Source organism: Anabrus simplex, chromosome 13 (genome assembly GCF_040414725.1).
Source record: "Anabrus simplex isolate iqAnaSimp1 chromosome 13, ASM4041472v1, whole genome shotgun sequence".
In the NCBI taxonomy this organism is placed as follows: Eukaryota; Metazoa; Arthropoda; class Insecta; order Orthoptera; family Tettigoniidae; genus Anabrus; species Anabrus simplex.
The window spans coordinates 41,078,869-41,101,078 of record NC_090277.1 but is presented as its reverse complement, the minus strand read 5'-3'; the positions used below and the strand labels follow the sequence as shown (position 1 = coordinate 41,101,078).

At 41.2% G+C, this 22,210-nt stretch overlaps 1 protein-coding gene across 1 annotated transcript in view; it reads right to left on the bottom strand.

Annotated features, from left to right (window-relative positions):
- klar (klarsicht) overlaps positions 1–22,210 on the bottom strand; it is a 1,195,270-nt gene that overhangs the window by 753,077 nt on the left and 419,983 nt on the right. The window contains exon 3 of the mRNA XM_067157231.2: positions 14,800–14,883. The gene's annotated coding sequence lies outside the window, so the exon portion shown is untranslated. The remainder of the gene's footprint in view (positions 1–14,799; positions 14,884–22,210) is intronic.

The window sequence follows — 22,210 nt, the reverse complement described above, 5'->3', positions numbered from 1 at the left end:
ATCTTGACACTGAAGAAAGGGCTAATATGGTTTAATCTTCAGTCCAATGTAGCTCCGACGAAGCTGGAATATTTTTAAAAAAATTAGTAATCGTTCTGATAATAATACAAAGAATGTTAAAATATTAAATAGGAAGATACAGAATAAATATGGAACTTTTGAGGGAAAACACCAATAAGGATTTTGAAGCCTAGGATAGGAAGACATAGAGGAAAAGGTTTACAGAACGAAATACCGAATCCACATAAACATGGAAATTACAGAGAATAAGAAAAAAGGTGATGAGTGATTACGTCCAGTCTAGTATGTTACAACGAGAAGAAGATAAGAAAATTAAACTCTTACATCTGGTCCCTTACGCACTGACTCTCTCTGGAAAACGAAAGCAGTGGGCCAACGGTGACAGCAACCACTTTCACGGATACAGCTTTCAAGTAGAGTTGATTTCGAACCATTCGCGTTCTTTACCCCTCGATGATGACTGAAAATAAGGTAATATCCTAAACTACAGTACTAGGCCTATATACAAAAGTATACCGATAATACGAGTTATGAGTGCATGCCAACTGGTCTTATGCAGATCTCGTATGCAAACGTGCAAATACTATTGTCGTAAATTGTCGAAACCCATGAATGCAGTAACAAAATATCTTGACAAAATTTCATCCCTTTGCACAATTTTATAATAATAATAATAATAATAATAATAATAATAATAATAATAATAATAATAATACAGACTAACTAAAAACTTCTCAACAAAAAATGCATCTCGTGGAATGCCAAAATAAGGCATTATAACACTGTAGTTAAACAGAATGCCTGTATGCCAGCGAATGCCTCTCGATGAATTACAAGTTGGAGAAGCTGGAGGTCCTAGAAAGAAGAGTGAAACTGGCTAAAAACTTCGGAATAACAAAAATGTGGAGAAAACTTCAGAGACAATGAAAAAGAAGTTATCATGGACAAAACCAGACTAACCATAACGTTATTCGACTACCTGTGGACCAAGACGACAACGACGGCATGGATTAAAGAAGTTCGTAAAGATCTAGAAGAGAAGTAAAACGTCCACGAAGTTCAGATGTTCGACAGGAAAACATTTCGGACCACGATTCAAAATTTCGAAAGGTTTCACTTCGAAAGAACTGCAAACACCGGAAGAACCGGGACGGATAACAGAAGGAAGGAGTACTGGAGAAAACTTCAGACAGAGAAAAAATGAAATTGTAGCGCGATTCTCAGAGGTCAATTCGCATCATAATAATAATAATAATAATAATAATAATAATAATAATAATAATAATAATAATGTCGATTAATGCCAAACCAAGACACTATAATGCGATAGTCAGACCGTCAGAGATTACCTATCTCTAAGAACACCCCACTAAGAGCACTCGATGAACAAGAAAGGAAGTTCCTGAGAAAGAGAGTAGGGCCCTATCAGATGAAAGGCGATGGTACAAACCAAACCGTGAGCTCTACGAACACCAAGAAACCCTCAGAAATGCTATCAGAAGAAGACGGCTACCTTTCTACGGACACCTGTATAGAATGGACTCCCACACGCTGTCCTATAAGATCTTCAAAGTATCCAGCGAGGGTAAAGACACTGGATCACTGTGGATCCAGCAGGCAGAGAAGGGTATCAGAGAACTTAATATACACATGCCATAATACAGAAGTAACTACAGTTCAGCTATCAAAACGAGACCCTTCCTAAAACCCCTTACAAAAGCAAAGCATAATGAGAACAGGAAATGGTTCGACGAACACAAGACAGAGTTTAGCAAGTGCAATCGAACGAAGTGATGTGATGCAGAAAATATTAGATTACGAAATGAAGACTTAAAGGAAGTAGATGAATACCGTTACTTGGGTAGTGGAATAACCAATTATGGAAGAAGTAAGGACGACATAAAATTTAGACTAGCACAAGCAACGATTTCTTAAGGAAAGAAATTTGCTCATTTCGAACATTGATTAGAAAGACGTTATTGAAGACTTTCGTCTAGAGCGTTCCACTGTATGGAAGTGAAACACGAACAATAACTAGCTCAGAAAGAAAGAGAATAGAAGCTTTTGGCATGCGCTGTTTCAGAAGAATGCAGATCGAACTACGGCTGAACAGATACTGAATCAAATTGGTGAGAAGAGAACAATTTGGCAAAATTTGATCAGAACAACACTAGTCCGCCCATGTGGTGCCACGAAATTTGAAAAGTGGTACGAGGGCTGAAACAGCGTCCCCACTCAGCCTCGGGAGGTCAAGTGAGTAGAGGGGGTTCCATTCCCTCCTCAGCCATCCTCAAAATGGTTTTCCGTGGTTTCCCACTTCTCCTCCAGGCAAATTCCGGGATGGTACCTAACGTAAGACCACGGCCGCTCCCTTGTCTATCCCTTTCAATCTTCCCATACCCCCATAAGACCCCTGTTCAGCACAGCAGGTGAGGTCGCTTGGGCGAGGTACTGGTCCTCATCTTCAGTTGTATCCCCGACCCAAAGTCTCACGCTCCAGGACACTGCCCTTGAGGCGGTAGAGGTGGGATCCCTCGCTGAGTCCGAGGGAAAAATCAATCCGAAAGGGTAAACGGATTAGAAAGAAAGAAAGAAAGGAAGGAAGGAAGGAAGGAAGGAAGGAAGGAAGGAAGGAAGGAAGGAAGGAAGGAAGGAAGGAAAGACATAGAATGATTACAGATTAAAATAGATGTAGGATGCAATAGTTATGCAGAAATTGAGAGATTAGCACATGATAGGGAGGCATGGGGAGCTGCATCAAACCTGTATATGGACTGAGACCCAAACAACAACAACAACAACAACAACGATCGAGATGAGCAGTACTACATTAAATAAATACGCAATAATATATAGTTTGATGTGATCCGGGATCGATTCTCGGCTCTGCCACGAAATTTGAAAAGTGGTACGAGGGCTGGAACGGGGTCCACTCAGCCTCGGGAGGTCAACTGAGTAGAGGGGGGTTCGATTCCCTCCTCAGCCATCCTCGAAATGGTTTTCTGTGGTTTCCCACTTCTCCTCCAAGCAAATGCCGGGATGGTTCCTAACGTAAGGCCACGGCCGCTTCCTTCCCTCTTCCTTGTCTATCCTTTCAATCTTCCCATCCCCCCATAAGACCGCGATATCAAATTAACAAGTGTGGTAATTTTAAATAATCCGTTAATTATGTCGTATTACTGAGGATACTAAAAATACATAATAGACCGTTACTACACATCGTACAATCTAAGCTGGCAGCACGTCAGTAAATCAACTTATGAATATATGCCTTTGCTGGTGGGACCTAGTGTTTACAGTGCACTGTGTCTTCTGGTATGGGCTAGAGCAATTTTCTTACTTTCATTGACCTGTCTCAGCTTTATCCTTGGCTTTGACAAAATGAAAGTGACTGAGGTATGAGTGATGCTAGGAATGCCATTCTTTCTGCAGCCAGTCCCTGCTATGAATGGTGTGAAAATATTGCTCATAGCGTCGGTTGGTGCATGCATTTCAGTGGGCTTGGCAGACTGATATGTAATAGCAACTTCTGCCTCGGTGAGGAAAGCAACGGGAAACTACCTCTCTCCTCATTTCCCTAGTACGCCTCTTCAGAGACGCCTAGACCATCTATGACAGCTGATGGCGGAGCTGTTGAGGATCTAACCAGCCTTCGGGCTGAGGACTAAACATATACATACTTATAATAAATAAATCATTAGGAAGTCATACTCATATTACTGAGCGATGATGTAAATAACTTAAATAACTTCATAAATATGCACTTAATAAATAAACCGTTAATATCTCGTATTATCGTGGCTAGAGAAGTTTACTAATAAATCAGTAAATACGTTTGTTATACTTGACCGTTAACACCACTTCAGCTAATAAATGTATAAAAAGGTGAAATGGCGTATGGCTTTTAGTGCCGGGAGTGTCCGAGGACAAATTCGGCTTGCCAGGTGCAGGTCTTTTGAAATGACGGGCCATAGGCGACCTGCGCGTCGTGATGAGGATGAAATGATGATGAAGACGGCACATGGTCAAAATTCCGACCAGGCTGAGTGGCTCGGACGGTTGAGACGTTGGCCTTCTGACCGCAACTTGGCAGGTTCGATCCTGGCTCAGTCCGCTAGTATTTGAATGTGCTTAAGTACGTCAGCCTCGTGCTGGTAGATTTACTGGCACGTAAAAGAACTCATAGGGACTAAATTCCGGTACCTCGGCGTCTCCGAAAACCGTAAAGGTAGGTAGTGGACATAAAGCCAATACCATTATTATTATTTTGTTAAACAAACCGGTGGTATCTCGAATTACCAGGGTTACTATTGCTCAGTTGTCATAACAGATGATTTACCCACTCCTACCCTTTAGCGCACTACAAATCGCTTAGTTCAGCATAGTGAATAATTTGGCCTGTATACTGACCCTTCCGAAACAAAAATGATGGTGTTTTCTAAACAAACAATACGAACAAATCTCACAATGAATGGTCGTATAGTAGAGCAAGTGTCCTTCGTCAAATACTTGGACACCAGGCTGATAGCAAACGACAAATAAAATCTAGAACATTGAACTGGGCAGAAAACAATTCATTACCATAAAGAAATTCTTTGTAAGGTCAGAACTCAGTCTCCAACTACGAATCCGCATGATCCGCTGCTACATGTTCGCTATTCTTCTACACGAATGTGAAAGCTGGACCCTGGATCCAAGAACCGATAAAACGCCTTTGAAATGTATCTGCATCGCCGTCTCTTGCGCATACCTTGGATACTGAAATCTTCAAATGTCGAGGTCCTTCATCCGATGAAAAAGCAAAAAGAACTGTTACATCTTATAAAACACAATACTTAGATAATGATAAGAGGGGCGAGCGGTATCAATTCTTACAGCTATTTATTGAAGGAAAGATGCAAGGGGAACGGTCCGTTGGGAGATGGAGAAATTCATGCCTAAAGGACATTTGAAGATGGCACAGAAGAAGCTTTCCATGTTGCATTGTCAAGATCCGACGGCGTCTAAAGAAGAAGAATGTCCAACCCTTGCCCTGTTTCCCTGCCGGATCGGATGTGAAGCGAGATGAATCTTCGCAGAGTGTTTGTACAACCGTATCCTGCCGTCAACTTCATCACCAAACAAGTAAAAGAGATGAAATGAATACCGTGATTATGATAGCAGAAGCGAGAGGGTGATACTCGGTTCCGGCACATAGCCTACTTATCTCGAAGACCCAAAGCATAATAATTGGACACAAAAAATTACTATGTGCTCTAAATAATCACAATCCTCCTCCAATTACCATTGATGATACTGAAGTACCATACTCTGTACCTCATTATAATCATACCACATTCACACGCGCAGGTAGCCCACGGGTTAATTCCATTTTTTGGTGGTTTTGCCCGCATATTATTATGTAAGCGGCGTGTTTTGAAGAAGGGTCAAACAGGAAAGTATTTAAATAAATAAATAACACATAAACCTGCAGCAGGCGAGCCGAACATGCCCTCAGATACTCCGAGCACTAAAACCAGTCGTAAGTAAATAAGTAAGCAAGTAAGTAATTAATTAAGGAAGTAAATATGTAAATAAGTAACTCGTTAATTAAGTAAGTAAGTAAATATGTACATAAGTAACTAATTAAGTAATTGAGTCATTAAGTACGTAATTAAGCAATTAGGTAAGTAATTAATTGAGTAAGGAATTAAGTAATTAATTAATTAAGTACGCTAACTAATTAAGTAAGTAATTACGTAAATAATTAAGTAAGTAATGAATTAATTAATTAAGTACGCTAACTAATTAAGTAAGTAAAGTAAGTAATTAATTAAGTAGTTAATTAAGTAAGTAAGAAAGTAATTAAGTAAGTAAGAAAGTAAGTAATTAATTAAGTAATTAAGTCAGTGAGTAAGTAAGTAATTAAGTAAGTCAAATTTGTTTGCTATTTGCTTTACGTCGCACCGACACAGATAGGTCTTACGGCGACGATAGGACAGGAAAGGCCTAGGAATGGGAAGGAAGCGGTCGTGGCCTTAATTAAGGTACATCCTTTGCCTGGTGTGAAAATGGAAAACCACGGAAAACCATCTTCAGGGCTGCCGACAGTGGGATTCGAACCCACTATCTCCCGGTTGCAAGCTCACGGCTGCGCGCTCCTAACCTTACGGCCGACTCACCGAGTAGTAAGTCAGTAAGTAAGTTCCTCTGTGTGGAGTGAAAAGGTTCACTCATCTGTACTGCCTGCATATCGTAAGAGGCTACTAAGAGGGTAACAGCATAACAATCTTCCCTCGCTCTCTCATCCTCGAAGACCAAAAACATATCCATAATTCCATGTAGCGGAGAGATTTACAATTATCTTTGTTTCTACAAACGGATCTCAAACCGAGTAACCATGGTGTCAGACCATATCATAGACTTGATCATGGTCACCTGTTGTCTCATATCCCACGGGTATAATCACTGATCGACTGTGCAATCAACTAAATTACTACGCTATCGCACGCCGCCCGAGTGACATCTAGAGCCTGAAAGAACAGGTTCGCCTTGTGGATTGAAACTCTAGACGCTTGACACGTGTTTCATGATTCAGGTAAGTTCGGCTAGTACTGTAATTTCATTACACGCTGGACGGGCTCCTTGGATGGGCGGTCACCGTCGCGGCCTACGATTCCCAGGTTCGACTTCTAACAGCGTATGGTTTATAACTCAGGCTAACAGACTGGTTGTTCTTGATTGTCCCCCTTCATCTGCACGTAATACATCCCACTAAAACTCACAACAACGAACCCACCCTCCACATAGCCCTGTCGTCAGGAAGGGCATCCGGCCGTAAATCTGTACCAAATCTGCATATGTGTAACACAATGAGGAAAGCGGCGGAATTATAATTACAACACCAACTGATTGAAACCCGTCAAGTGTGAAAATGCCTAGTGTGAAAATGGAAAACTACCGAAACAATCTTCAGAGTTGCCGACAGTGGTGTTCGAACCCCCTACCTCCCGAATGCAAGCTCATAGCTACGTGACCCAAACCACGGAGCCATTTGCTGTGCAATAATTAAGGCCACGGCCGCTTCCTTCCCATTCCTAGGCCTTTCCTGCCCATCGTCGCCATAAGACCTATCTATGTCGGTGCGACGTAAAGCAAATTCCCCTCCCCCACTAGAAAAAAAATAGAAGTGGCTGCAACCTCTATAGCGAAGAGAATTATGAAGACGTATGTTGCAAATTTACGTAAATTATGATTAAGTCCGTTAACATTTGACGAGGCAATACTTCACGGAATATTGGAGGTAGAGAGGTAATACCTAATTGACCGACATGACTGGCATGACGTGGGGTTTTATTGACACCAAAATAAAGTACACAAAATGACCCACAGATGGCGCTGGACAGCAACACGCCTGTGATGCCCTATGAAACCCGTCTACGGTACAAACGGAGCTGTCGTGGGCCTTCGTCTGCATCCCCCACCCACAGGGGGTGCTGGACATTTGATTAAAACTACAAAATAATAACACCAGTTCAAGAAAGAATGAGTCGGTACGCACTTGATTGCGACTGCTTTCACACTGACTTGTCCGCATTCTGTTTGACTACCCCAGTCCACGACGGCCTGCGGACAGTCCGCTTCCTGTTTGACAAAGCCTCTAGTACGGTAGGGGGAAATATTCTTTGACTCGAGGCGCACTGAGAGCCCTGCCGTATCCAATGAAAACCTGAGAAGGTTGGATGACAGTTTCTTGTCAACTCCGCGTGGAGTGAAGCGCTGTGTTGCTATATCTTATCGTATAGTTATTAAATATTTCACCGGTTCCATATAAGTGATTTGGGTACTAGTGAATTCACAATGTGCAGCTCAGTTCATCAAACCACAAAACAAATATGAAGGGACCAGCAATCTTGAAACAAATGCTGCACTGTGGAAAGAAAACTGGCAACTCCGCATCCTCCTCTTTCCATCCCACTCACTTCTAAACAGCTCTTTTAAAGTACCGTTGTTAACATACAAGGAAGCACAATAATAACAAAAGACGCAGTGCCATTGAAGGAAGTCCTGTGCATGCGGCGAAAGAGTCCTAGGTTATAGCCTATATATTATTTTTTAATAATTATATTTACAGAAGATCCGCTAAATTTACTCTTGCCGGGCTGAGTGACGTAAAACTTCCAGCACCTCGACGTCTCCGAAAACCGAAAAAAGTAGTCAGTGGGACGTAAACAATATTATTAATATTATGATTACTGCTATTATTAAATTTACTCTTGTTTTAGACTCAAACCACAGTATACCCTTCTCTTTAAGACGCACATTATCACATTTTACCGAAATTAATTTGTTCCATAAGCCAAATTTATCATCGAGACATTTAGCTTTCAGTGTTAGCAGAATATCGAATGTATGGATCCAATTTAAGAGAAAAATAAAGTTGCCTATCTTAAGAAAAATTATACCAACCTCGCTGAACTTTCAAGAATATACCTGTTACTTCTCCTCAATGCGACCTATAACACACTGGCAAGGAATGGCGTAAGGCATTACAACACAGCCCTGTACAGTACGCTACTATGGCAACCTACTTGTAAACAGTCTTCTACGTAGGTGGCACAAGGGAAATACTTTACAGTGCCATGGACCTTAACACTTGTACATTTTTAATTAATTTAAGAGTATAAATTGGCTTTTTGCCTAATGATCACACAGCCAGCTAGAATGCATACAGAACAGACACATTACACACTTAACGCTAGATATCTTTACTATACAGCTTCAGTATGAGTTAGAAATTACTATGTTCCACAAGATATTTATTCTCACTCATTTAGATTGATTTCCATATAATAAGTCGCCGATATACACTATGCAACTTATATTTTCACGCCACCGTCTTGTAGAAATTGTGCTAAGAGTTTGTCGCCGTTTGTTACCTGCTGAGATCCAGGGCTGACAAAGTTGAGTTGGTCAACGGATCCCCAATCGGCAGCCTTTCATCCCAATACTTCTGTGTTGGCCCACCCTAATGACAATGAGCATTCCCTATTGGTTTCCTTCCTTCTAAACACAGGTGAGGATTGGCCATTGGCGTATGCCAATAGCACCTATTTAAACATGTTGGCATTTAATTTATTCTTAAGACAAAATATAAATAGAAAATAGTGGTCATGCACCACAAAGTGAACCAATATCGAAGTATATTTAGTTTCGTGCATAACCCGTGCGGTGATCACAGATTAAGATGAAAGAAAGAAAGAAAGAAAGAAAGAAAGAAAGAAAGAAAGAAAGAAAGAAAGAAGGTAAGAAAAGGAACTGGCAAATTAACTCGACAAGGAGCTTCCAAATAACAAATGACCGCCATCGCCTACTGTATATATACAGTAGGCATACAAATAGCAGGTTTCTCAAAACACTAAACTTAAATTCATAACAAAGTAGGCCCATTAAATTATTACTTTTATGCTGCTAATATTTATGAGCTCCCCGCTTTCTGTAAAGAAAGTGAAAGTTAAATCACAAATTAGGGACTATAAAAGTAGGCGTCAACTCAAGTCCCGTGCGGTCCATTTGATGTTATACCGGTAGTCAACTCAAGGAGTGATGAAAAGAATCGTTCGGCGGGTGAGCACTTCCTCGCTTTCCCCTTCACCATCTCTGTTCTCCACCTGAACCTTGCGGGAAATATAAGCGGATTTTATATGCCATATCGATCATCCACCAAAGGGACCGCTTAGGACTTGAGATGACTCTGAGTACTGGTTGCAGTAGGGGACATAGTGATTTCCTTAACTGGTACCCTAATTCCATCTTCCTGACTCTTGCCCTGAATGCCTTCTGCTCTAAGCCATTACACTGGATCATCTCACCAAGATATTTGAAGCTCTTGACTTTTGATACCTTTCCTCCTGTTGCGTTCATGATTTTTGGAGCTGATTTGATGTTTGTCATAAATTTTGTTTTTCAAAAGAGATCTGTAGGCCCGTCTTCAGGCCTACTTCAAAGGAATATTGATTCTTCTACTGGCTACTTCGACACTATTCGCAAAGAAAGTCACACAATTGGCTGTACGTCGCAATGACACAAATAGGTCGTATGGCAACGATGGGGTAGGAAAGGGCTAGAAGTGGGAAGGAGGCGGCCGTGGTCCTAATTAAGGTACAGCCCCGGGATTTGCCTAGTGTGAAAAATGGGAAACCACGGAAAACCTTCTTCAGGGCTGCCGATAGTGGGGTTCGAGCCCACCATCTCCCGGATACAAGCTCACAGATGCGCGCCCCTAACCGCACGGCCAACTCGCCCGGTGTAAAGATTATCGGGAGAGGCCTGGTGTAGGTCTCATGATCTGACACCCGTAGGCGACCTGCACATCATGATGAGGATGAAATGACGATGATAGCACATACATCCAGTCCCTGTGCCAGGGGAACTAACCAATTATGGTTAAAATTCCCGACCCTTCCTGCAATCGAACCGGGAGCCCTGTGACCAAAGGCCAGCATGGTAACCATTTAGCCATAGAGCCGGAAATACTAATAATAATAATAATAATAATAATAATAATAATAATAATAATAATAATAATATATGGTCTCCCCTACCTCCTGTAGACATTCTATGTTAGTGTCATCTAAGCAGCCTGTACATAAATTTCGACATTCCGATTGTGTTATCTAAGCACCTAAATCAGAATTCTACTGACTAGTTTCTGTGGATAATTTAACTTTCTTTTCTAGAGGGACACCCTCTGACCGACTACACAATAATGACGAAGTTCCGAGACATGTTCGTGTCCATATAATAATCCGACTACGTCCCCCTGCGGATCGAAACCGCACCCATAGTGGACCGTAATATAACAAGAAGCTGATCCGCATGCGTTATGTGGTTTCAGAATACTAACCAAACCGAGCTATATAGTCATAATTGATCTTCCTTCCACGCACAGTGTCATGAGAGACGCATTGTGTAACATCCACAAACGAGAAGGCGGCTCAACAAGTTGTCAAGCAAACGAAGCATGAAATCGATCTCTAAGCTCATTTCATCACGAAGTATTTCCTTGTTTTTTTCTTTTTGTTTTTAAGTTCTGATGAGGAAATCTCTTTCACTAATCGAGAATATCTATATTAAAGAAAACAAGCCACCAAATGTAACAGCCATTATCGATGAGTACCACTCCCCCTGAACAGATCAAAGGTGCGAAATGCTCGATTTTAGTTAACTGGGGACGATTATTATTATTATTATTATTATTATTATTATTATTATTATTATTATTATTATTATTATTATTACACCTCAGATTTTTAGGTAGTAATACGTTCGAATGCAAATTAATTTGGTCTTTAGAAAGTGTTGTCTGACCCGTTTTTCCCTGATGTAGCCAGGGCTTATGATGGAGCCTTACCCCTTATGTTTATGCAAAACTCGCACCATAACCGTAATGCAGCATAGACTATACTTCTTACCCGTTTCATTCAGTTTGCATTCTAACCTATTATTGTACAGAACCTATAATACAGAGCTGCTCAGCTGGGCGTCCACTGTGGCTAGCCCCGTGCGGCCGCGCTGGCCTCACGTAAATGCGGGCAGCTTACGTAGCAAGCAAGAGAGCGAACACACTTCGCAGGGAAGTAGAGCAGTGACGTTCGATTCTGACTATGAAACCTCTCCTCCACTGCTAAGCGAAATTCTGACTGGGGTATAGTATTTAAAAAGAAAAAAGACGCTATAATCGCAAGAAAACCGATATTTTTCAAGATATTACGGTTTAATTTATACTGCGCTCGATATAAACAGTGAGTTTTATTTTCTTATGTTTATCCATACAAAGAAAACTGACACGTTATAATTTTTGTGTTACAATTCCTTGAATGGGAACGGCAGTATTTCCACTAAAAAGTAAAATTCCTGTTATTAATTTAGCAGAACGTAATATATTTACATAATTCAACAAGTTTACTTCATGATTTTGCACAATGTTTTAGTGCAGGGCTTTTCGAACGCCCAAATTCTCACGCGTGCAAACCGAGGCGCAGAGGTTCTGTGCACCGGCACGGTTCGGAAGAGCGTTTTGTTTCGGGGCGACTCGGCTAAGCTCGGCTCAACTCTGCTCGGATGATACAGCGCTGCAGAGGAAGTGAGGAAGGGGGAAACACGCGGAGCGACCGAGACAAGTGTAGGGAAAGGGAGACACAGCGCTATTGCTTAAAATCCACTCTGGTCCACCTAGAAAAGTCGTCTTTTGCACCTTTTGAGTTCTTTTAGTTCCTACTCTTCTCCCCAGTAACTGCGCTCGCAAGAGTTCCAGGCGGCTGGGCTGCCAACAATGGCCCGTGACCAGCACGCGGGTATGTTATACCTGCTCGCGCTTCACACCACAGCAGCCCAATGTACCTTTAAAAATTAACGGTCATCATTGTTTTGAAGCGCATACCAATGAGGTTCGGTGATTCGACATTATCAATATTTTGTTTATGAAATTTGGGCTATGATTACAAACCCTCCAAATATCGCATAACGTGCGGTTGAATGACGCCTGTTTTAGCTCTGAGTACATCACGAACACAACAATGTAAAAAATGGTGTCGATACTTACATTAATTTAGGTCAAGTTTTATGGTTTCTCTACTGGTGTTTCGTATTGCAATCAATCTGCACAAGTAAATTTACATTTCACTAGAAAGTTATCTCTGCGCACTCCTGTAGAAGAGTCCCGGGCCAACCTTCTGGTTAATCTTCCTTCAATTCCTACTCCCAGTCGCATCACGTCCCGCTCAAATCGAACACAAGCTTCTCATTGGTCGGTTGGGACTAAAAGAACTATAGCTCAGTAGCTAGTCTCCCGACACGAAAATTAAAAGATTATGTCGACACTTATTACATAAATATACGCCAAGTTCTATGGTTTCGCAACTGGTATCACATAATACAATCAATCTACATAAGTAAATTTACATTTCACTAATCAATGGCCAACCTTCTGTTTTGATTAGTCTTACTCTTAGTTCAACCATGTCCCGCTCATATCGCTTGCAAGCGTCTCATTGGTCGGTAGGGACTTAAAGAACTACAACTCCGTAGCTAGTCCTTCCTTGAAGAGTCAGTCATCTCGAGGAACAGTTCTTTAGGAGCAGTTCAGTCAGGAACGACATATCCCTAATGAATAATAATTCCACTTACGAAAAGCGCATTTCTCCATCTGTCCTGTGAAGGCTCGCCGTGTTGTCTGAGAAAGGAACAGAAGACTCCAATGGTCGAAGAATTGGGCTACAGTATAATTTAGCAATGAAAATGGCAGAAACAGTTCTCCGGCCATTGCTCACTGTTCAGTTTTGGGCTTCTTCAGTAAAGTTTACTCCGAAGTAGTTAGGAGGTTTCCGATACCCAGCGATGATTATATACAATGCAGTATTGTTCTTATTGAGGAACAGTACAGGGTCTCGCGGTACAGCAGTTGCCTCAGCCCAACTTACGTGGCGCGCGACCGCCCTGCTGAAATATTAGCTTATAAAGGATTTTATGGAAACCAATTGCGAGAGTTATGACTGTTCAAACGACCATTAAGATGAACCCATGCCTCATCGGAAAAGATCAAAAGCTGTGGGTCGAACAACCGATCATTCAATGATGCAAGATACCACTCACAATATCTCAATCTTGTGGCTGGATCAGCAGGTTTTAAACAATGGGCCCGTGTAAACCTGTGCGGTTTGATGTGTAACAGCTCTGTGTGCAGAAGAAACCGAAACCCCTACTTGTTGTGCTAATTTTGTTAGTGATTTATTCGGTGAGCGTTCAATGTTATCTAACTTTTCCTCTGCTAAAACTGTTCCTATATGCTCATGTTTTCTATTAAGCACTGAGTCACTAGTTTCAAATTGATTTACAAGTACTGTGTAGAGATGAGAAGAATGCAAAAATGAGGAATGTGGCCTGCAAGCACGAACTTCCTGTTCTGCCCAGACATATCGGTTCTTATCTGCTACACGAAAACATTGACTCACAGTTTGCAGTTTGCTGGATTACAACTGACGAGAGCGAAGAGCTGCCAGTAGAAGATAATATAAAGTCGCCTGGGTAGTAGTGGAGTTGCTATGGTAACCATTGCGTCACTGGCTCTGCTGGTGAAAACCCCTTCGCCCCGTGCCTCACCGGGCATGTGCATTCTTCTGATCTCCCAACAATACATGAATCTCTGCTCGTGAAGATGGCACTTCACCAGGAAATTGCTAAACAAATGGATCGCGTCCCTGTCGAGCCGACTCGTAATTAAAATAAGTGTTTACATATGAAACTATGGTGTTGCAATGATAACTGTCACACCATGTTAGCAGCTGAGTTTCAGACTGGCGACTGATCCTAGATCGAACACGTACAAGCTCCTTGCAGGGTCAATAAATACCGTGGTTTGTTTCTTGGGTGGAAAATCCAGTGGTGAAAGGAAGAGGATGCAAACTTAAATCGCTGGTCACAACTCTTTCATGCCTCAGTATGCAGGAATCCTGAACAACCGGGAAAAGCTGCGGAAAATGATGATTATGATGATTATTATTTTAATATTATTTGGTATCCAGCAACAATCATTCGTTATTTCTGGCATAATCGCAATATACTCGTATTTCGGGGGTATGAAACTAAGATATTTGGATTTTGGGAGTACGCAAACCAAAAAGTTTGAATACCACTGTGCTAGAGGATCCACCTCGCTTCTGCCACGCACTGTATTTGTCTCGCTAGCAATAAACACCTCGCACTACCAACACCCTCGAACTCTCTTGTGTTATGTCTTACCTTATTGTATCAGTTGGTGAGATAACGGGCAGCCAGCGCCGTAGGAGCCAGCACCCACCCAGCACCGCATGTTGTGGGCCAGGACTGGAACAAAACAAACGGAAACAAATGAGTTATACATACATACATACATACATACATACATACATACATACATACATTATTATAGACCGTTATCCGTTTCAGCGTTCATCTGCAAGCCTCTGTGAATTTACTGAACATCGCTACAATTCTCTATTTGCAGCTAGTGTTGTGGCCTCATTTAGTTCTATACCTCTTATCTTTAAATCGTTAGAATCTGAGTCTAACCAACGTCGTCTTGGTCTCCCTCTACTTCTCTTACTCTCCATAACACAGTCCATTATTCTCCTAGATAATCTATCCTCCTCCATTCGCCTCACATGACCCCACCACCAAAGCCGGTTTATGCGCACAGCTTCATCCATCGAGTTCATTCCTAACTTATCCTTTACATCCTCATTCCGAGTACCATCCTGCCATTGTTCCCACCCGTTTGTACCAGCAATCGTTCCCGCTACTTTCATGTCCGTTACTTCTAACTTATAAGATATGCTGAGTCCACCCAGCTTTCGCTCGCGTAAAGTAAATTTGGTCTGAAAACAGACCGACGTAAAGATAGCTTCGTCCGGGAGCTGACTTCCTTGTTATAGAACACTGCTGATCGCAACTGCGAGCTCACTGCACTAGCTTTACTACACCTTGATTCAAGCTCACTATATTACCATCCTGGGAGAAAACATATCCTAAATACTTGAAATTATCTACCTATTCCAGCTTTGTATCACCAATCTGACATTCAATTCTGTTGAATTTCTTACCTACTGACATCAACTTAGTCTTCGAAAGGTAATTTGCACACCATACTCATTGCACCTATTTTCAAATTCCAGGCTTTCGGCACAATCTGCCATCACGACCAAGTCGTCAGCATAGGCCAGACTGCTTATTACATTTCTACCTAACTGAATCCCTGCCACTTTATACCTTTCAGCAGATGATCTATGTAAACTACGAACTGCAAAGGTGAAAGATTACAGCCTTGTCTAACCCCCGTAAGTACCCTAAACCAAGAACTCATTCTACCATCAATTCTGACTGAAGTCCAATTATCAACATAAATGCCTATGATTGATTTTAATAATATACCTTGATCCCATAGTCCCTCAGTATAGCGAACATCTTTACCCTCGGTACCCTGTGATATGCTTTTTCTATCTACGAAACATAAACACAGCTGCCTATTCCTCTCGTAACATCTTTCAATTAACTGGCGCATACTGAAAATCTGATCCTGAGAGCCTGAGTCTGTGGTCTGAAACCACACTGGTTTTCATCCAACTTACTCTCAACGACTGATCGCACCTTCCCTTCCAAGATGCCAGTGAATACTTTGCCTGGTATACTAATCAATGAGACACCTCGATAGTTGTTGCAATCCTTCCTGTTCCCTTGCTTATAGATAGGTGCAATTACTCCTTTTGTCCAATCTGAAGGTACCTTATCAACACTTCATGCTAATCTTACTACTCTATGAAGCCATTTCGTCCCTGCCTTCCCACTATACTTCACCATTTCAGATCTAGTTTTATCTATTCCTGCTGCTTTATGAAAATGGGAGTTTATTTACCATCCTTTCGACATCCTCAAGCATAATTTCACCAACATCTAAGTATAATAAATACGGTTACTTCTAGTGGGGCGTTAAATTATTAGAATGAAATGAAAACAAAAATGACCATAAAGATACATCTTTGTGATAAAACTTAAATTGATAACCATTTGCACGTAACGAATCGTTTTCGAGAGACAACTGGGGAGTGGACAAGTGGAATGTGGACTAGTGTAGTATTCAGAGCATCGAAAGGAGGGAAGTGAAGTAATCAGTTCTTTAGAGCAGGGGTGCACAAATCCCGGCCGGGCCCCGCGGCGGCTGTGTTTATCCTACTATAGCTCATTCCACGTTAAGAAAACAGTACTGCTCTTATGGACCTACAAGAAGTGAACGCAACCCCTCTTAAACACTCATAACTGCTCGTGATTAAGGAATATTATACGGTGCTTCGTAATGTATTATGAAAGACAGATAAAATGGATGAGGCATTTTTGCCCGCGAGTTATTGAAATGACTACATAACATTTTCTTTTTCATAAATATATTCCCAGGGAGGAAGCAGAATGGCAGGAATAGCCATCGCTTCGTTGCCTTCCTTCATTTTCCTTCTTCTGTGTTGCTCTGCTGCAAGCATCGTGTGATCCCTCACTCTACCACCACCTCACTTCAGTAGTGAAGCCATCTAGAGTATTTATTTGTTGCGTGTGTGTTTTTTAGGCTTTAAATCAGACCGTAGGTACTTGTCTTGTGTTGAGTGAGAGTTGATTGTACTCTATATTGCATAGTATCTGTGTGTGTTCTATTATTTTGGTAGTGTTCAGAAGTTGTTACTGAAGATTTTGGTGCTGTGTGCAAGGATACGTCATGGCCAAAGCCCGGACTTTCATGCCGTAACAGGTTAGATTGCAAACTAAATTTGGTTTATATGGAATAACGGGTGGCCGACACTTCCTAAAGTAGCAACAGTAACATAAATTATAGGAATTCTGATGGGCCGTATCCCTAATGTTTATGCAAACCCCACAGCATAATCGTTATGAAGATAGACTATACCTGCTGCTCGCTGCAGAAACTTTGCATTCTAACCTATTAATGCATAAAAATCCGGGCTCTAGTCATGGCATAACTTGTACGGATAAAAAATTCCCATGTGTTTTTATTTGTGCTTGGTTTTGTTATTTAGCTGTTCTCGTTTTTGTGAGCGCTATGACAGTACAGTAGTACCCAAGTTGCCTGGGGAAATTTATTAAATGCAATTATATGCATCCCTCGCCCCTCAAGCGCATAAAACAATTTTTCTTTCTATTTTCTCCCCCCAGTTTGCCTTACACTTCAATGCTCAGGTACTTTATGTGCCGTAGTTTACCCGTACCCTTAAGTTCATAAAAATAATTTCTTCTGTTTTACCTTGAAGTTAAATACTGAATTTCAAAATGTATGTGCCGCCGTTTTCCCGTGATGGTGTTGAGCAGAGCCGTTCGATATGGCAACACTGTTGTCATAAGAGCAATACTGTTTTCTTCGGCCTCGAAAGAGACTCTTTTCCGTCTGTTTTCTTCGTACTTCATTTCTTGTACTACCCATCAATATGCAACGAAAGCCCCGTGACATATGACATGACGTCAATGAACAAGCTTAAAAGCACGCCATGATCTTCCCGAGAATAAATAACTGAGAGACCAAAGAGAATATATATATATATATATATATATCTGCACATGACCATCGGCATGTATCTAAGAACGAGAGACTTTGCACTACCGATATGGAATAGCCGACGTGCGTAACACATTTGGCACTTTTTTGTTACAGACAGGGAGTAAAGAATACAGGGAACCGCCCGCTACGATACTCACTGTAGCCATCGCTTGAAGCCATCGGCCTCGCCCCCCGTGTAGAGCATAACATGGCAGTTCTTACGTTGCGGATATGATATACAAACTAAGACATTTTCTCGTGAGTAGGGAAAGTTCGAATCGCACAATTATGCATAGTCGTTTTCAAAATAACACGGCGATTAACTGTAACAAAATTATCTGGCCAATGAATCTATTAATGATTTATTACTAAGCTCTACAGAGGAGTTTCTCACAATTCGCAGGCTTAAATCCAATCTCTCACTAGTTGACAATCGGCAAATCATCAAGAAAATCATCCTCTATTAACACTAATCAGGTCCAGCACTTCGAAAAATGATGGTACTTGCCAACAAAAGACAAGGGCCACAAAGGGCGTGAAAATAAAGACTCCCTAGACCTCCACATGTAATATCGTCGGGGTCGAAAAAGAACAAGAGTTGACCAAGGGAAGCTGGATAGGATAGATGAAAGTGAGAAGTCTGACACAAGTGGAAGCAATGCACTACTCAGCTAAGAACCCCTGTGGTCGTCAACCCACACTCCCAAGTTAAGAGCCCACTGAGCCCCTTTTAGTCGCCTTTGCGACAGGCAGGTGATACCGTGATTTTATCTATCGGCACTACACACAACGGGATACATATTTCAGAGGGGTTAAGCAAGTCTTACCTAAAAATTCTTACGAAATGTTGTCGGTGCTTCTGTGACTCTGAGACTCTAGCACAATAACAATGGAGGTAATATAATATACTGTACTGAAATGTTACTCCTGGAATACTTTTGGTTTTCCGATTCGTGCAACCGTACGCACAACACGACATTATAATAGCTCCAACACCAGCTTAATATTAGTATCTATTTTAGTGTGTCTTACCAGCGTTCATGTCTGAAAATTCCCGCAAATACAATTCACTTCAGTTAACTGCGATGGCGTTCACTATTAAAAAACAACATGCGTTCTCGCCTGTATAAGACAACGCCCCCTATGTAGGGCACTGACATTAGGCTTCACTCTCAGAGCTCCAAGGCATCTCCCTGCTTACAGCCAGTCCATATCCGAGTCAATTATGAAATGAAATGTATGGCTCTTAGTGCCGGGATATCCCAGGACGGGTTCGGTTCGCCAGGTGCAGGTCTTTCTATTTGACCCCCGTAGGTGACCTGCGCGTCGTGATGAGGATGGAATGAGGATGAAGAAAACACATACAACCAGCCCCCGCCCTGTAGGAATTAACCAATTAAGGTTAAAATCCCAGACCCGGCCGGGAATCGAACCCGGGACCTTCTGAACCGAAGACCAGCCAACGAGTCGGACGAGTCAATTATTATCCTAGGTAACCTATCATATCCCAATCGACTGACATGACCCCCCCCCCCACCGAAGCAGTTTTATGCGTAGTACAGCTTCATGCATAGAGTCCATTCCTAACTTAGCCTTTATCCCATTATTTCGTGTACCCTCCCACCATTGTTCCCAGCTGTTTGTACCAGCGATCATTCTCGCTAATAATAATAAGCTGCTTAATTAACTGCATTAATATATAATGAAGATAGATATTATATTTAAAAATTCCAATATTTATTGTTACATAAATTCATATGCAGTAATATAAACGTTACGTCATTTAGGCTGCCTATTTATCAATTTTGACGTTCTATTTTACTCGAAATTGGAATTTTGGAATTTTCAATGAATTTTGTCGGGTAAACTCCACATGTGTGACCGGAGGTATTTTACATGTCGACATCGTACGGCGGGAATTATTTCCATCTTTCGAACATCCGATTGCCTCCGGTAACTTGCGATCCTAAGGTCGGCAAACTACAGTACCGGGGTCAAAAGTTTAGGACCACATTAAAAAATTACGAAGTTCCATCTAGAACCTAAAAATTGTGCTACCAGACCTCTATATTTTTTCCCCTGAGCTCTCGCATCTAATATGATATACGTCGCCTGATTTCAGAGATTTACGCCAAGTATTGTATACGTTATACATTAACTGTTGGAATGTCACATCAGAAAGTCAACATTTTTGGAAATAGTATGCGCTATATACTCTAATTGGTTTCGAGTATCACCGCCAAGATATTTTATAGACTTAGCAATAGTTGGCGGTCATTACAGTATAAATATAAATATTACGAAAAAAATTGCGGCACCGATTTTTGTGCGGTTTTTTTCGAACCAGCGCTAAATGGTCCATTTTTTCTTGTTCTTGTCATAGGTCTCAGTGTGAGCTATCGGCATCAAAAGTGGGTTCTTGGATGCCATCCGCAGAGTGCAAATGAAACTGTACCGGGAGGTACACCTCTACGCCGCACATTTAAATGTTGCGCCTAATAAAACCTTCTCTACAGGAGAAACACTGAACTTGAAACTAGGCCTACTTATCCTCAGAAGATATCACTACCTAATATTTTGGTTATTTTGAAGTTTCCCGTGTTGTATAAAATTCTACGTGATTTGTTTACCATTTATCAAGAAGTTTGGACTTTCTGCAGCAGATGTCACTACTACTAACAAACTTTGATCATGCACCCTGGTGTGAAGTGGAAGAACCTTTTTGAAGAAATTTTGTATTCATAAGTTTTTCTTTACTAAATTTCGTTCATCCATTGTTGGGTTGGCAATTTATCTTTTCTTTCCGTCTGTTTTGAATCCAACCAATCAAGAATTTCTGTAATTAATTTCCAACCAATCACATATTTCTTCTTCGATTTTGTGTGTAACTTTTGTATCCTCCAATAACATTCTGTGGGTGTGTCCTGATTATTCATGAAAGGTCTCGAACCTTCCCCGAGGGTTTATTAACTGCGGATTTTCACGTCTCTTGGACATCTAATCAACATCTAACTAAGTGTGTGTGTGAAGCAGGAGGAGGGAGATGCCTCTTTCATCAGGCAGCAGTACTTCGAACAAGGTATGGTCACTTAACATCTTCACCTTTTGCTAGCTCCGCAGTTTAACCCGAGGGATAGGTCCGAAACTTTAATTATGTAACCACCTTCTCTAAAATGTAATTTTCTGCCGGCTTATGTAAAAATTTCATAAAATCTTTAACTGTAAATCATGGATAGAGAGTGATACACCCTCTCGAACTCCCCTTCATCTTGGTTTCATGTACCGCATTTGTTTTTAATATGTATTTAAGTTATCACCATCCGACCAACCTCAGTAGTTTGGGATTAGCCCCTGTTTCGTTGGCCAAGAGCCCTATAGGTTTTTAAATTTCTCTTTGGAAGCTCAATCTTTGACTCCATTCCAGTTGTACTTGGGCCGTTTATTGAACCTATTCTTTTTCACTAAGGCCCCGTAGGTTGGGTACTAGATACCTCTGTGTAATAAGATTGCTATTTGTAAAAAGTGCCTTGTAAGGCCAGTAATTACTAGAATTTCACATTGTGTTGCCTTGAGTAGGCTGGGAACACTGAGAGCACCTCAGCTCTTTTCAAGTATTGTAAAAATGCCTCTGGGAGGCTCGATATTGTAATTAGGAGCAAGTGCTTCATGTGTTAGGGGATTTCTGCCCTTTGAACAAATTAGTGTGTTGTAATGTTGAGCTAGGAGCTCAAAATTGTAAAACTAGGGGCTTGTAGCCCAAGAGTGTTAAAATTCTGAAATCTTGGATCTCTCTAAGTCTTGTTTCCAAATTGTTATTTCATCAAGTGAAAAGTTGTTATAATTTTGTTGTTTCTTCTGAAAATATAAGCTTTGTTAAAATTTTAAATTAACTTTGACTTTGTAGTTAGACCCCTTCATCCCGGCACCTTCTTTCACCTGTGCGTTCCACGGATACCCCGGAACAGAAACTATCAGGTTTAACAAGTTGATGACTACTGATAAATAAATCATGAATAAAAATATATAAATAAAATTACTCAAAAACTTAATAAAATTAATAAGCATAATTAACCGAAATGT